Source organism: Phodopus roborovskii, unplaced genomic scaffold (genome assembly GCF_943737965.1).
Source record: "Phodopus roborovskii unplaced genomic scaffold, PHOROB, whole genome shotgun sequence".
NCBI lineage: Eukaryota > Metazoa > Chordata > Mammalia > Rodentia > Cricetidae > Phodopus > Phodopus roborovskii.
Genome location: NW_026126629.1, coordinates 7188477 through 7201734, shown reverse-complemented (window position 1 = coordinate 7201734; position 13258 = coordinate 7188477). Strand labels below are relative to the sequence as shown.

The 13258-nt window shown below is 42.3% G+C and overlaps 1 pseudogene; it reads right to left on the bottom strand.

Annotated features, from left to right (window-relative positions):
• Positions 1 to 9058: 9058 nt before the first annotated feature.
• Positions 9059 to 11015, bottom strand: LOC127238291 (40S ribosomal protein S2-like; annotated as a pseudogene).
• Positions 11016 to 13258: the final 2243 nt, after the last annotated feature.

Below are 13258 nucleotides of genomic sequence, written 5' to 3'. Positions count from 1 at the left end.
CCACCCCAAAAAATGTTTTCCTTTATAAGAGTTGCTGTAGTCCAAGATCTGGCAATTCCACTCTTAGGCATATACCCAAAGTGGGGAAGAGACACAGCAAAAAGTTCAAGTTCTCCATTAGCTACCCAACTTCCCTCTTTCCTTCCACCACCATTAATGTTTCTATATTATTGAGGAAAAAAACAGTATTAAATAAAGGCCATGCAGTCAAATACACAAATTATTATATGCACCATATTTAGTTATTCCCACTTTGGAAATGTTTGCATTTTGCAAAAAAAATGCTTTTGCCTAGTGTATTAACCTACTTTTCATCACTGCCGGAGGAAGCTAACTTTATGAAGAGTGTATTTAGGTCACAGCTTGGGTGACTCAAAGGCTTACTGGCTTGGTCTCTAGTGAGAGGGAGAATGATGGCAAAGCATGCAAGGTGTACATGCTATGCATCTGGAAGTTCTCCCATCACCAAACAGTAAGCCCAGAGAGACTGGAGTCCTGCAGTCCCCTCTGAAAGTGCATACCCCATTGCCCTCTGCCTGGATACCACCTGTGTAGTGCTGTGTGCAGACTTTAATCACAATTGATCCTTTGAGCATACTCAGATGATACTCATCCCGCAGTTCCCAAGCTCAACATCATCCCACCATTAATATTCCACCTACCTGGAATTGAGGAAACTGGTGCCAAATAAGTGGATTGAAACAAGATACAGAGGAAACAAGAGCCCTTTGGGACTTAAAAGGCATCCCTGATGTACTGATCTACTTACTACAAGCATCAACCTGTCTGATTCACCATGTAAACTCACTGACACAGACCATGGCTTTCTCTGCCTAGTGGCCTTTGCTGAAATAGAAGTGAGTTTACATTGATAATGTTCTTATGCTAGAAAAATATCCCTCTGTGTCCTTCCTACTTCCATCCTGGAAGGATGAGGCACCAATCCTGGGGGTTTTACCTTCTTCCTTTATATATATAGAAACCAGAGCATCCCCTTCTCCCTCACCTCTAAATCTCCCACCCCACCCATATATAAACTGGAAAGCCACCCCACAGCAGCCAGGACAAGCTTCCCTTTCAGGCTTCCTGATCCTTGTGTGCTTTAGCATGCATGCTGAATGGATTGCTTCTCTGCTTGACATCAGCTGTTTTTTTTTTTTTTTTTTTTTTTTTTCATGCACATAGAATGGGCATGGTTGCACTCGAGGAATTTCAGAATGGAGACAAGTGTAAAAGGAGCCCCATTTGGCTGTACATGGAAAATCAAGATGCCTGCCTATGTACATGACATTTTCACACCACAAATAACTGCAAGTTCAGATTGGAAAGGGTTATCGAGATATGTGAGTAAGCATTTGATGCCACATTTAGTTTAAAATGCTTCAAGGTGACATTCAGGGCATTCTCTCCTTGGAGTTTTTGTTCAAGTTAATTTGTCTGGATTTTCTCCTTTCCATAGCAAAGATTACTCATGAGGTTTTGAGTTTTTTGTTTCATCCTTCCTAGGAGCTATACAAACTTCTCCGCCTTTAGAAAAATCATCAAGAATCTGCCTCACAAGCCTGAAAAAAATTTCCACCTCATCATCAGTGATTATTAGGCAGGAATCCCAGAAAATGCTGATGAGAGCACAAGCTTGCACAGTCACTTTGGAAATCAGTTTGGTGGTTACTAAGAAAATTGGGAATCAATCTACCTCAAGACCCAGCAATACTACTTTGGGGATGTACACTCACACCACAAGGACATTTTCTCAACTATGGAAAATTCAATGACATTTGCAGCCAAATGGACAGAACTAGAAAAAGCCACCCTGAATGACCCAAAAAGACACATATAATATGAACTCACTCATAAATGGACATTAGACATAGCAAGGGACAATCAGACTACAGGGCACAACCCCAGAGAACCCAGGTAACAAAGGGGACCCTAAGAGAGACACACAGGGATCTGCCTAGGAAGGGGAAAACAAACAAAGTCTCCTGAGTAAATTGGGAGTGTGGGGTCAGTGGAAGAGTTAGAGGAGAACAGAGAAGGAGAGTAGGGGAAAATATATAGCGCAATTAACAAATGGCCAAAAAAAACCCTAAATACATGTGTGAGTGATTAAAATAATTTATCTGCTCACTTCCTGAAAAAGATTTCCTTCACTTTCTAAAGTTTCAGCTTCAGAAGACAAGGGAGAGCCAAGAGGGAATTTGTTTTTCCATGATAGCATTGATAAACAGTTGTGTTTTCATGGAGCATGATTAGATTTGCTTTTGGAGTGCCTAGCCTGATCACTGGGCCAAAGGAGTTCTTGGAGAAGCTCACACAGGTCTGCATCCTCCTCTGTATGTTGTGTTCTAGTGTCCTCCAATGGATATTCTCGAAAGTACCACTCTGAAGAATCTCCTCACTGTAAGCATCTCCAGGAGGCTAGCTGGAAATGAGCTCTGTGAGCAAGCCTGTTGGGAAGAAATGGCCTCTCCCATCTGAGCTGCAGTCGTGCAAGGTTGATAGCACATCCAAACCTCATCATTCTAAGCAGAGAGATCCAGACTCCTTCACATGAAGTCCCATCCTTTCCCCACAGTGAGCAATCTTCAAAAACAATAATAATAATAATAATAGCAATAGTAATGAGACTGCTGTACAAAAGTTATCATGCAAAAATATAGACCAAGTGTTATTTTATACCTGGAACATAGAGGAACATGTCAGTGATATATTTGGGGTAGGAAGCAAAGCATTGTGGTGACTGGAGAGATGGGTGAGCAGTTAAGAGTGCACACTGCTCTTCCAGAAGACCTGAGGTCTTGGCACCCACATCAGGCAACTCACAACCATCTATGAGTCCAGTTCCAGGGGACCAGTGTCTTCTATTGACCTCTACAGACAGAGCACCATATGTACACACACACACACACACACACACACACACACACACACACACACACACACACAAACCATATGAGAAATAAAATCTTAAAAGAAATCTGTAAAGAGATCAGGTAAAGCACTGTGAATAAACAGTCTTGCATCAACCTGCAGGCCATTAGGAAATGCTCTGGACTGACAAATTCGGCTCAATTTGTCACAAGAAACTTTGCAAAGATAGAGCAAACATGTTTATTGCCTTGATGAATAGTCCAGTCTGACTTACTTACAAGTCTTAAAGGATTTTCAGGAATTAAACATTTATGTCTTCATGTTCACAGTCAGGAAGAAGTTTCGGTAGATAACACACAGTAATAGCAATACCCTAGATTGTTCTTGTGCCAGAGGAACTAAGAACAGTGAAGCCCAATCTCTCTTATTATTAAACAATCTCTCTTGTTCACACCACAGATTTTGAATATTACATTCAAGCAAGTATCCCTATTTTGACCAAAGAAAATGTGAAACTCCATCTATGAGATGACAAGAGAGGAGGGCATATGAAGAAGAATTCGGAGAGCATATGAAGAAGAATTCGGGTCTGTTGATTTTATGTCAATGACTTCTTGAGCCATTGAAAATGTAGACCATTTCCTACTTCCTTATAGCATTTGGGGGTGGCAAAGGCACAATAGTGCCTGATGTCCCACAGGTATGGGTGTGTCCCTAGTGTTTGTCATTGTATCAGGTGTGCATCTCTCGCATTTCACAAGTGCATGTTTTACTAAGCACAACCCACAATGGTTTCAGTGCTATCATCTATTTTTAAATGACCATTTGGCACTATAATTTTTATACTTTCACACAGCTATCTGTATTTGCTACACATAAAGTTTTCTCTCCTACCTCATCCATTTCATGGTAAGTCCGAAGATCTGTTGTTGTACCTGTGAAACGGACCTGAGAAGTTTTTGTTTGTTATGGCTTCTCTCTCTCTCTCTCTCTCTCTCTCTCTCTCTCTCTCTCTGTGTGTGTGTGTGTGTGTGTGTGTGTGTGTGTGTGTGTGGTTTTGGAGCCTGTCCTGCAACTTTATCAGTAGACCAGGCTGGCCTCAAACTCACAGAGATCAGCCTGCCTCTGCCTCCTGAGTGCTGGGGTTAAAGATATGCACCATCACCACCTGGCTGGACCTGAGGAGTTTATGTGTCAAAAGGCATGCAATAACTAATGAAAACTGGACTGCCATTAGTTTCACATTAACTCTACATTCTGAATTGAAATAAAATAATTCCTATGTCATTTACCTAAAGCAAAGAAGTTAATACTAAGTAGTAACTGAATACAAATATGTGCATATGGACTGCCATATACTTCTTGTGAGAACTTGGTTACAGTCATAAGCGTAAGTCTTTAGTTTCCAGAGATACCCATCAAGAAAATAGCTGAGGGGCTAGAGAGGTGACATAGTGGTTAAGAGCACGTGAAACACTTGCAAAGGAGCCAGATCTGATTCCCAGTATCTGCATGGTAGCTCTCAGCCTGCTATAACTCCAGTTCCAGGGAATCTGCTGCACTCTTCTGGACTCTAAGAGTACTGAACACATGTGGCGAACAGACAATACACGTAAGTAAAACACTAATAAGCAGAATGAATGAATGAATGAATGCATGAATGAATGCAGCTGAAGCCCCTTGAATAAGACCCCTTTTGACTCCTTTCCAGGCTTACTAACAGACATAAGCTATAGCACTCAAAAGAGCACATGAAAGCACAGGTACACATGGGTGATCATGAACATGAAACTACTCCAGAACTCTGTGTACACAAGACCCAAAGAACCTAGCATCTCCTGAGAGAAAGTAAGTGCAGTTTCGGAAAGTCTGTTTGAGACATGGAGCAGAGAAAGGACAGTTGGCATTTCCTCACTATGCCATAGCACCAATAGTCTGTGTTCTATCATGAAGGAGGTTAAGGTACTTTATCTGCTCTAAGATAGTATCCAGCACATCCAGAGTGGCTCACACACACAGTCACTCCAGCCCTGGGTGCTGATAGCCCCACAAAATTGGGGAATAACCCTCACTTTTCCCAGACCTTTCCATTTGCAATTATGCTCTTCCAGCATGACTCTTGGTTTACACTTTTGGTGAAGCTAACTGATCTCTCTGCAAGGTGTTCTATCTACATCAACTTCCTTCTCTGTCCATTAGACCAATAAGCCTAGTTTGACTCACTTATTGGTCTTGGTTTGCCATCAATCTGAATTGGTTATTTTCACTTGTCAATACAATGGGCCAAGACAAAATCCTGCCCAATAAACTACATCATGAAATTTCTTCTTATGAAAGTCTGTCCACTCTGGAGTGTCAGTAACTATAAATTTCAGAAAACACTGGGACAATCACAGCTCCAAATAGCCAAGTAATTACTGGGGATATGGATACCCTGGTGTGAATAGTGCATCATTCTGGGGACCAGGTTAGAAGACAAACTGGGGTATCTTGCCTTATGGTGATAGAAGGCAAGATCAAACATGCAAAGAAAGTAGCACAGCCAAGCTCAGAGTCAAAGGTCAAGGAAATCCATACTGGGCATCAAGTAGTGATGACAAGAATATAGATGTGTAGAACCTACAGTGAAGTGGCAAAATAGTAGGGAAGACATAATCTGTCACAGTCAACAAGCCAGCTGGAGAAGACCATGTGAGCCCCCACTGAGGCCTTGGCATACAGAACAGGTAGAGTGAGTGACCCGTGGACACTCACAGGGCCCTATTCTCTGAGGTCTTTATCACTCACCTAGGATCAATCACTGTTTCCATCTTGGCCTAGGAGTCTGACGACTGTGTGTTAACAGTTGATCCTTGGCTTCTGCTGCTGAGGAGTGACTCGTTCCCATTAATCTCTCCGGTATTTTCCATAAGCACCTACAATTAGCCTCTTTTATATGTCTCTCCATTCTTGACATTTAGCATTAATCTTCAATTTTGGAAGACTGCTCTAGAAGGTCTCCTGATTCTTTTACAGCTTAGCCTAATAATTTTTTTCCTAAAATCTTCCTTCCCCAAACCCACTTCTAAATCTTCAGTGACTCCCTTCCCACTCCATCAATTCATTAACCAAGTATTCAAAGATCAAACACCTCCCTTCTGCTTTCTTTTTGTGCTATATCCACTTGAGTTAAGTAAACAAAATCATTCAACCTTTCTGTTATCAACAAAACCTACCCTCCTTGTGAAAGTGCACTCTACTACTGCCTCTTGGGCTGGTTCTACTTGCTGTTAGCAACTCTCCTAGGCAGGTAACCCACAACACTGGCATCTAGTTTATGACAATTTGAGGATAACAAAGTAACACAACATGTATACATCCGTGTCTGTGTGTCTTTGCACACATGTATACAGGTGCCCACGATGGCCAGAAGAATGCACCAGATTCCTGGAGCTGGGGTTATAGAAAGCTGTAACCTACCCAATGTGGGTGCTCGGAGCTGAACTCAGGTCCAGGGCACCTTTAACAGCTGAGCTATTCCTTCAGCTGTTTCTTTGCTGTTATGAGTCATGGTTTTAAACATTTGGAAAGTATGCTACAACTCTTTCTGAAAGGGTTTTCGACATTGCTCCTTCTTCTGTTTTCACCCATCAGAGGGGCCATCCACTTCTGCTCCTCACACCTTCCCTCTGCTTGTTCTGGCTGTAGCCTCATTTCCCTGAAAGGACCTCTAAGTTGATCAGGCTTCTGTAGCCTGGATGATTACTTTTGCTTCTTTGTGCTTTTGTTTAATTTTTAATGTGTATTTTGTGTTCTTGATTAAATGAGAACTCAGCAAACCTTCTCTTAAATGTTTAATTATAACAAAACAAATTAAAAGTATGTTTAAACATGGATATTCATGAATACACACACAAAAATAATTACTATGAGACATTTTATCAACTTCTGGAAAATGTAATAACTGTTATCCTGGAATCAAGTTACAGAGTACATAAGAAGGGAGGCAAGTGTAGAAGCTTCCAGTGTCAACAGTGTAACGCTTAGCAGGTTTCTTCTTTCCTGGTCTCTCTAGACAAGATCCAGGGAGAGCCTCACAAAGTGAGGAAGACTGAGCACAGACAGAAAGAAGGACCCAGACTGTGCTGCATACTTTTAACGACTTTTAAAGAGTCCCTTGGAATTTGCCAAGCACCAAGTCACTTTTGCCTTGGAAAAAGCAGCAAATGGCAGCCATTCCCAGGGGCTGAGGCACAGGAATCCTGACCATGTGCTGAACAGAAGCCACACAAATAGCTGGAAAAGGGTAGCCTGACACCCTGGGAAAGCTCCACATTGAACTCCAATCATGCTTTCATTAAGATCGCTTTCATTCATTGTTACATGATTGTTTAAACTGAGGATATAGCTTAAAGACAGTGCCCACCATGAAATTAAGAGGCTGAAAGCTGGGCTGGAGACAGAGCTTAGTGGGTAAAGGAAAGAAGAGAACAAGTTCTCAAAGTCATTCAACCTCCATATTAGCACTAGGACATGTATTTGCAGAGAGACAGAGAGGGAGAGAGAGAGAGAGAGAGAGAGAGAGATTTATTTTATTTAATTTTATATAACAAAGTCCAATTAAATGAAAACAAACATTTATAGACAATATTTGGGAATTTGGGTGTCGTTCTTTCCAAACTACTTCCTGCTGGTAAGGGGCGCTGTCTTGGGGAAATTTGAAGAAGATTCAGATATCCTGGCTGTAGTCTGTAGGGCTGTTTTGTCCAGCTGTTTTGAATGTAGGATTAGCTTGTACTCTGTTTCAGGCGGTCTGGCATGATCAAACCACATTAGTCTGGAAGGAATCCACATCTTTTCATTTTCTGTGGAAACAAAAATAGAAATCCTTTTCCCCAGTAACTTGTCCTTCAACTTAAATTTTGGAGTCAAAGCATTTTTTTTAATTTAATTTATTATTTTACATGTCGATCCCAGTTCCCTCTCCCTCCCTCCCTCCCTCCCTCCCCCCATGCCTCCCTCCCTCCTTCCCTCCCTTTTACCCTCTCTGCCCTCTCACATGCACTCTAAACACCCTCCCCTCCCATCCCCCACCCCAATTCCATATGTAGGGGAATGCCATCCAGTTGGGGTCATGTAGATCTGACAGGTCCTGTGAAGTAGGGACTAGGGCTTCTCTCCTGTCTCTAGATTAAGGCAGTTATCCCTCCATGGGGGATGTGTTCTCAAAGTCCTTTTGTGCACCAGGGATACATCCTGGCTCCACTGTCTGAGGTCTCTTAGACTGCTCAGTCCTTCTGGCTGAGACCCATATTCAGGGGGGCCTGAGTCAGTCCCCTGTTGGCTTCCCAGCTATCAGTCTAGTGACCGTTAGCTTCTCCTTGTTCAGGTCAGCTGTCTCTATGTGCTTCTGCCACGTGGTCTTGTCCTCTCCATCTGCTTCTGGGTTCTAGTTTGACTCAGTGTTTATGTATGGGTGTTTGCTCCTATTTTCAACAGGCATTAGTTGAGGGCTCCATGGAGAAGTTAGTTGTTGATCTCACTCTCCGGGAAGGGCATTTATGATAGCCTTTCCAAGGAAGCTGAGATTGTTAGTTGGGAGCAGTCTTGTAGTTCTCTCGACCTTTCTTTGTGTTCAGTTTTATCTTCAAACCAATATTGGCTCCCTCTTTTATGTTCTCTCTCTCTGTCGAGAGAGAGAGAGAGAGAGAGAGAGAGAGAGAGAGAGAAAGAGAGAGAGAGAGATTTTTAAGAGAGAGAGAGATTTTTAAGAGGCTAAGGGAAAAGCTCCCCTTGTGGGGCTCACCAGCAACCTCTACTCACATTCCTCTGATAAAGGTTATTGCTGCCAAGCCTGAGGGCAGGAGTTCTATGCCCTAAGCCAAAATTATGGAAGATGGGTACAACTCCCAAAAGTTGTCATTGGACCTCTACACAAATACACATACGTATGAAGAGAGTGGCAAATATAAATGTAAAATAAAATTTTTAAAGAGGCTGAAATCCTACATTTTTCAAAGTCAGCCTAAAACAAAAAGCCCTTTAACAAGCCTCCTATTTGGATGTTATTGGAAGTCTGGGCAATGGGTAGATGAGCACAGGTATTAAATGAGTCAGAAGGTGTGGAAGGCTTGCACCAGCAACAGCATCAGCCTCCTGTCTGGCCTCCTCCTGACATCCAGCTCTGGGTGCACAGATAGTGTGCTCAGAAACCTTTAACAGTCAGGTACTGTTCCTGAAGAGACGCTAGGGTCCCCTCACAAACTACCACCCTCACGACTGACATATCAGGTTGTTTAAGAAAACCACCATCACTAAGATTGTCAGAAGACCTGAGGCAGAAACAGCAAGTGAACCCTGACTTAAAAGGTGCTGTCTGCACAGAATTCTCTCTCTCTTGCTTATCTGTGCTCTGAAATACTCCCTCCAGTGTGTGGAAATGGCCTACAGAAGGAACTTGAAGGCTTACAAACCTGTGGGAATGTGTTTTCCATGGGTTGTAATTCAAGAGACTCAGTGGCATGTGGCATAGCATCTAATATCTGCAGCCACATGCCCTCCTTTGTATCCATATCTGTAGATAGATCAGGAATTCTGGTTGAGTTCACCTCTAGGATGCTTTTCCAAAACAGAGCTAACTGGGCAGGAAACATGTTAAGCTGCTAAAGGCTAGGCTCACAACCAAAAATAGAGCTAACCATATACTATTTCTCCTAGTAGCTTGTATCCTCTCACTAACCAGAATCAGTTTTGCACCCACCACATGTTACTATATTTACTTTTATATTTTTCTATGCCCAACAACACTTATTCTGTAAAATGTAGAGTTTAGCAGGTTAAAATCAGAACAGCAGGGAGAATATTTGTCTACTAGAGATTGCAGAAGCAAAGCCACAGATCAAAGTATCTTGTCCCACTACAAGCAGCAAAGACAGAGTCAAAGGGGGTGAATCTCCCTGAACTCGCAGAATGACATAATATATCCATCATTTTTATACATGATCATGTTTTTGACAAACAACAGGATCAGAAAAGACTGATCCTATCCAGCAAAGTAAACTTTAGACCTTGACAAAATCTATATTAGAGTTGGATGTCTCAGAACCCTAAGCATTTTTCTTCAACAGGAGAGATATGCTTCTGTATTACATACAACTTAAAATAAGCCTTCTGCCAGATCACTAATGTCATCACTACAAACAATGAGAGAATTTTGATCACTGACTTCAAAATCCACTCACAGTCATAGAAGCATTTCTTTCTCTCTTTTTTTTCTTTTTTCCTTTTTTTTAAAACAGACTTAATTCACTTTATTTTTGTTATATAAAACCCCTTATGTGGTGGCAACAGCTGGAGCCTGGGTGCTCTGAACAGAGACTCTGGTATGGGCTTTCACAAGATGGTCAGTGAATTCCTGATAAGGAGACTTGGTGAACACAGTCTCTTTCCAGAGGTCATGTAGCTGTAGGTCTTAGAGATGGCATCAAAGGTGGCCTTGGCAAAGTTGCCCAGGGTGGCAGTGCAGCCCCTGGCTGATGTGTAGCAGTCATCAATATGGGCCTTATCAGTAGCTTCTTGGGCACAGGAGCAGAAACGATGCCAGTGCCTCTGGGGGGCAGGGATGAGACGCACCAACACAGAGCCACAGTGGCTGTCACTTTGCATGGAACAGTGTGGGGCTTGCCAATCTTGTTCCCCCAGTAGCCTCTCCTCACAGGGACAATGGAAAGCTTGGCCAAGATGATGGCCCCTCAGATAGTTGTGGCTACCTCCTTGGAGCACTTAACACCGAGACTAACATGACCATTGTAGTCCCCAATAGCAACAAAAGCCTTGAACTTGGTCCGCTGGCCAGCCCTTGTCTGCTTCTGTATTGGCATGATCTTTAGAACCTCATCCTTAAGAGATGCCCCCAAGAAAAAGTCAATAATCTCGGATTCCTTAATGTGCAGAGAGAAAAGGTAGATCTCCTCCAGGAACTTGATCTTCATGTCCTTAACCAGGCAGCCAAGCTTGGTGACAGGGACCCACTCCTTGTCTTCTGCTTTACCTCCACAAACCCCACGGCCACGACCATTACTTCGGCCCCTGAGACTGCTGCCGAAGCCTCCGCGGAACCTGGGCCCCCAGGTCCTCCAGGCCTTCCCGCTGCACCGCGCCATCTGCCATTTGGTGTTTTCCCGAAGTAGAAGAAGGCACAGAAGCATTTCTTAAGACTCCCCTACAAGGCAGTTTATTAATGGCTAACTCAGAGGAGCAGACTGAAAAAACTACCCATAAGCATTAGGGAGTAGGAAGACTGAGTCAGGGAAAGAATAGAGGAGAGCAATAAAGGAGATGCCATAATAGAGGGAGCCATTATAGTTTAAAGAAAAATCTGGCACTAGGAAATGCCGAGAGATCTACAAGGATGACCCCAACTAACATTCTAAGCAATAGTGGAGAAGCTACCTTGAATGCCCTTCTCTGATAATGGCATTGACGACTACCGCATATGCCATCCTAGAGCCTTCATCCAGTAGCTGATGGAAGCAGAAGCAGACATCCACAGCTAAACACTGAGCCAAACTCCTGGAATCCAGTTGCAGAGAGGGAGGAGTGATGAGCAAAGGTGTCAAGACCAGGCTGGACAAACCCACAGAAACAGCTGACTTGAACAAGGGGGAGCTCATGGACCCCAGTGTGAGAGCTGGGAACCCAGCATAGGACTGACCCAGAATGTGGGTGTTACTTAGGAGGACTGTGTAGTCTGTGGGGCCTCTGGCAATGGATCAGTATTTATCCCTAGTATATGAATGGACTTTGGAAGCCCATCCCACATAGAGGGATACTTTCTCAGCCTAGACACATGGGGTGGGGCCTAAGTCCTATCCAAATGATATGACAGATTTTGAAGACTCCCCATGGAAGATGTCAGCCTCCCTGGGGTGTAGAAAGGGGATGAGATGGGGGTTGGTGGGGGAAACAGAGGAGGAAGGAAGGTTACAGGAACTGGGATTGACAGATAAAACATGATTGTTTCAAATTTAAATTAAAAAAAAATTATCAAAGAAAAAAAAGCTACCCATAAAAGTGAGCATCCCAATTTATATCCTTTCTGGGGCCATTATGACAGTGGTGAAGTCTAGCCTGAAAGATTTGGATCACTTTTTTTATCCCCATGACAGAAATTTATTTCTTATTTTTTTCATTTTCTTCTTATAAATTATAAACAAGCTTGCTTTACATGTCAATCCCAGTTTCTTCTCCCTCCCTTCCTGCCCTACCCCAAACCAAACCCCTACTCCATCCCCTTTCTGCTCCCCAGGAAGGGTGAGACCTTCCATGGAGGATCTTCAAAGTCTATCATATCATTGGAGCAAGGCCTAGGCCCTAACCCAAGTATCTAGGCTGAGAGAATATTCCTCTATATGGGATGGGCTCCCAAAGTCCATTCGTATAATAGGAATAAATACTGATCCACTAGCAAAGGTCCCATAGACTGCCCAGTCCTAACTGACACCCACATTCAGAGTGTCTGGATCAGTCCTGTGCTGGTTTCCCAGCTATCAAACTGGGGTCTGTGAGCTCCCCCTTGTTCAGCTATTTGTGGGTTTCTCCAGCCTGGTCTCAACCCCTTTGCTCATCACTCCTCCCTCTCTGCAACTGGATTCAAAGGAGTTTGGCTCAGGGTTTAGCTATGGGTGCCTACTTCTCTGAACTAATCTTTTTTTTTAATTTTTTAATTTAAATTTGAAACAAACATATATAGATGATATAGATATATAGATATAGATATGGATATAGATATAGATATAGATATATAGATATATAGATATATTGGGCATGGAAGTGTTCGCCTTTAATCTCAACACTCAGGAGGCAAAGACTAGGCAATCTGGCATTCAGACTAGCCTGATATAAATAGTGAATTCAGACCAGTGAGGTCTATACAGTAGGACCCTACTTAAAATTAATTGTTTGATTAATTAATTGATTTAGCAAATTCACAATAACAGAAGAAAGGAAATGACATTGATCAAATTTGGAAATCAATACTTTAGGAAAGGGGGCACAGTAGAGAAAATGAATAAAACCAATAGTAGTTATTTGAGTTAAGTAATTAATAAAGTGCTAAAGAAACTGACCATGAAGAAAATCATACATTACTATTATTAGAAATTAGAAATTATACACCAGCACAGATTCTATAAATAGTAAAAAGTAAAAATAAAATATTATAAATACTTTTTGGTAAATAAATTTAGTAGCAGAATAACACATAAGAAGGTATATTTGTGAAAACACACTAATTAAGTGTCCTGTGAATGACTCAACCAATGTCTACATAATTGATACAAAAATACAGCTCAGAGTTTAGAAAATCTGTCTGCATAAATCTGTCTAACTAATGTAGAACAGACAA